We start from the raw sequence: 4,482 nt of genomic DNA on the forward strand, positions 1-4,482 counted from the left end.
CGTGTGGAAAGTCGATCGGAGCAACGAGTCTTGATAAAAATGTAGTTTCACTCGACGACATCAAACCCGCTCGTCCACCATTATTTGAAATGAATAATTATCAAAGCAGAAATAATAATGATAACGTTAATTCAACAACATTTATTCTGAGATGTCTACCATTATTCGAAAATATTAGTTTTTAAGGAAAATGGAAATGATAGGTAAAATGTTCATAACGAATTTTTATAATGCAAACACGTTTAACTAACGAAACTCAAGAGCCTCAAGAGCAAACAGAAATGAAAAATCCGCTACAGAAACTGCTCGATATGACCATCTTCTCTCTCTATACATTTTCTTAGTCTGCGAAGGCACCCTCTCTGTACTTGAAATAGCATTCTAGGGTCGTTTCGTATGGCTTCACAATGTAATGTTCATTCAACAATGCATCTCTTGTGTGAATAGGTGTAGCGTAAACAAGGCTTTTTAGATGCCCCCACAGAAAGAAATCCAATGGATTTAAATCCGGAGACCGCGATGGCCATGAATATGGCCCACCTCTACCAATCCATCTATTGTGGAAAATATGGTTCAGATGGTCACGCACAATCAAACTAAAATGAGGAGGAGCGCTATCATGCATAAACCACATATCTCTTCGGGTTTGCAATGGAACATGTTCCAAAAGTCCATTCAAATCGTTCTGAATGAACTCCAAATAACGTTCTCCATTCAATCGGTCCTGTAGAACGAATGGTCCTATAAGATGGTTTCCTATGACACCAGCCCAAACATTCACGTTGAATTTCCGTTGGTGTTTGATTTGCAATATCCCATGGGGATTTTCTTCGGCCCATATATGGAGATTATGAGAGTTGATAACTCCATCTCTACTGAAACCTGCTTCATCAGTGAATAAAACTCGATTAATAAAAGTCATATCCTCTCTTTGCCTATCCATGAACCAATTGGCAAATTCCAGTCGTGCTGGAGAATCTTGAGGTGTCATGGCATGTACCTTCTGGATGTGAAATGGGTGGAGCAGTTGTTCCCTAATTATTCTATGAATAGTGGACTTGGATGTATGGAACTGTTCTGATAGATTTCTTATGCTCATTGAAGGATCATCAGCGACGGCTTCCAAAATATTTTCCTCCAATACAACGGTACGTACAGTCCTAGGAGCGCCCTCACCACCTCGTTTTGGCAAAACTGTACCTACAATAATATCGAAATAAAACAACGTGCTCAAATTAATTATCAATTATTACATACCTGTCTCCCTCAAGCTGCGATCGACACGCTCGAATGTTTCTCTTGACGGTACCGTTCGATTGGAAAAATGCTCGGAATACAGACGACGAGCTTCTGCAGCATTACAAAATGCTCGTCCATAAAATACATGCATATCTGCATATTCATTGAATGTAAACTGTTCGGCCATATCAAAAAAAATCAAAATATCCTATAGAATATTGACAATACAATGATAGTCATATGACAACGCACCACTCAACAGAACAAAATCGCATTCCAGTTTCTCATTTTTTATCAAAACTTTCTAAAAGGTTTTTTTGTCAACATCTGTGAAAGAAATGGAACATAATTATTCCCTGGATATTTTTCACCTGATCATGTGCAGCCGTTTTTGTAGTTCATTCGTTTGCTTTTTATTAGTATAGTAAATATTTTTTCCGATGTGCGTTTTTTCAGCTAAATTTAGATTCGTGTTAAAGAATTTCTTCCATAAAATTATAATTATCAGTGAAACTCCTCAACAGTTTAGCTGTGAAGAAGAATTTGAAACATTCGAATGTTGAGTTTCATGAGATTCAGATAACTGATCAACACGAAACGTGATTATTCCACACGTATTATGTACATACAAAATATGGAATGAATTCGATATTTCATAGTAGAGTAGCTTGTTAGTTTAAAAACACCACGAATCTACAGAACTTGATATTTCTTTTGAAAAAATATCTGCTATCACAATTGTGACTTAAACTTCCATATAGGTACTGTACTTTTTGTTTACGACTTCATTTTAGCATACTTTGTATTATTCCTGTTATAAATGTTGTTGAATTAACGTTATCATTATTATTTCTGCTTTGATAATTATTCATTTCAAATAATGGTGGACGAGCGGGTTTGATGTTCGAGTAGAACTACATTTTTATCAAGACTCGTTGCTCCGATCGACTTTCCACACGAGTACTTTTATTCATAAAATTGTCCAAGTAACCTTATTTTGTTAAAAAATATCGAAAAATATCTGTCATTTCAAAGTTTTGGGGTGTGGACCATCGGGGGTAGTCCGTTCCTGACTTTGTAGCAAAACAACTAACTCCTGCATGAAAGCTCATCGACGGAATTCATTTGTTTAGTCAATTACCGAAATTTGGATGATTTTGAATATTCACTTGAAAAGTTATCAAAGAAAAACATTTTTCATTTTGTAACTTCGAGGGCCCGTAACTTGGTTACGAAGACTTTTAGGAAAAAAAGTTATATGAAGTACTGGTGATATTTTGACCCCATCTATACATTCCCGAGAGGAAAAGAGAAAGTCCAGGGACACCCTGTATACAGCAATCAATACATTCAATACAAAACCGCAAATTAGCATATCAGTTTATTTCCTTCAACACCTGTTCTACGGGTTTTTCCGTTGAATAAATACATTTTCAGTAGAACATTTCCAAATGTGAATGGATTCTAAAATTACATTCTTTTCGATCGTATAGCGGAATGAGATTAAACCCGAAAAGCAGCCTCAGGCTTAGTGGAAGTTGTCGAGTGTAAAAATAAGCCATTCGAATAGAAGTCGAAACTCGATATAACTGTAATTCTGTAGTTATTTACATATCCTTAACATCGGAAATAAGCCTTTCTTCTTGAACATGAGACGTAGAAAAGTGATAAGGAAAGCTATCCAGTACACAAACTAGTACACAAACTTTTAATCGAACTGAACTGAAAATTACCTGGAAAGCCTATAAGACAGATCTGACAATTAGCCAATACTGTAAGGGTTCTGGAATACGGGACTTAACAGTGGATAGACTACAAGAAGCTATCACCTCTACCTAGAATGAACATTGTCCACTAATTAGCCAGAAGTCTGATAGGAATTTATTCTGGTAAAATGTAGCACGTATTAGACAACAAACTAGAAAATCCTCCGTAAAGCCAAAGAAAACCTCTAATCAAATACAACAAAGTCCTCAGAAAATCTGAGAGATATTCATGAAGGGGGTTAAAAATAACCAAGTTTCTACAAGACTTTACAAGATTACCTTTAAGTAACTCATGTTCCTAAAAGTAAATACCGGTGCACAAAACAGGAGATATGATTGTAGGAGGATTTATCCAGGTATATTTGAAGTGAAGATTAAAAGATTTGGCATGAATTCCTACTTCAAAAATTGTATCCATGTTTGATTCTGAAATACCAAAAATATGGGATGGAGCCACCTCCATTTCGAAACCTGGAAAAACTGGATAGGACTCGGCTGAGGCCCTGAGACCAGTCATTTCCATCGAATACATTATGAAAACTACTTGAAATGCATATTATGGACTCAAAACTGTCAAAAACACTGATTCAAGACTAAGATGCATTCGGATCATGTAATCAGGAAATTTTAAATTGGATTCTGAAAGGAAGCAATTAATCCTGTGCATACGGTATGTAGTTCTTGATATCCAAATACCAAATGGAAGACTTTCACAGTATACTTTCATGTGATACGTAGAATTTGAATCTTCTGAATACTTTTTTCTCGCCAGTGAAAAATACTGCATCTTGTCGCTTGTTTCGCTAACCAAGTCATCATCATCAGGAGATAACTATAACTTCTAAAGACGGAAAAGTGTTTTCAATAAGTATTTTCACAATGAAGTGCCCTCGTCTTGAATTTCTTATTTCCTATCTAAAAAGGTCATCTCCGATATGACTGCCATCTTTTCACGGTCAGCCTTATGTTTATTACAACCAAGAGATAGATGTTTTTTATCTTTTGTATTATGAATTTCAAATACTTGAGTTTTGACTATGCTTAAGCTAAAATAATATTCTCTACATAACAATTACATGTTTTACTTCTATAAAAAATGTTTCTCCTAGCAATTGAACATAGTGAATTAACATTCTGAGTAATGAGTAGTAATAAAGCTCTATTGCTAAAATAAAAAGTAATAGAGCTTCAGGTCTTGGCGAAAATAATGGGTGATGTAATCTCATCAAACATTGAAACCAAATTCATCATCATGAAAGAATGAAACCAAGGAAACGAGCTGTATTACGTAGTGATAGAGCTTTTGTCTCTGGCGAAAGTAATGAGACGTTCATCTCACCAAAGTCACAAAAAATAATTCCACCATCAAGGAAATGAGCTCTATTACGTAGCATTGGAGCTAGCTCTATTACGTAGTGATGGAAAAGAAAAGAGTAATAGACTTTTAGTTATTGGCGAAAGTAATGGGGGATTTATC

The sequence above is a fragment of the Leptinotarsa decemlineata genome, unplaced genomic scaffold (assembly GCF_025532065.1).
Source record: "Leptinotarsa decemlineata unplaced genomic scaffold, Ldec_3_MD MMD2_tig00078422_RagTag_RagTag, whole genome shotgun sequence".
Classification (NCBI taxonomy): Eukaryota; Metazoa; Arthropoda; class Insecta; order Coleoptera; family Chrysomelidae; genus Leptinotarsa; species Leptinotarsa decemlineata.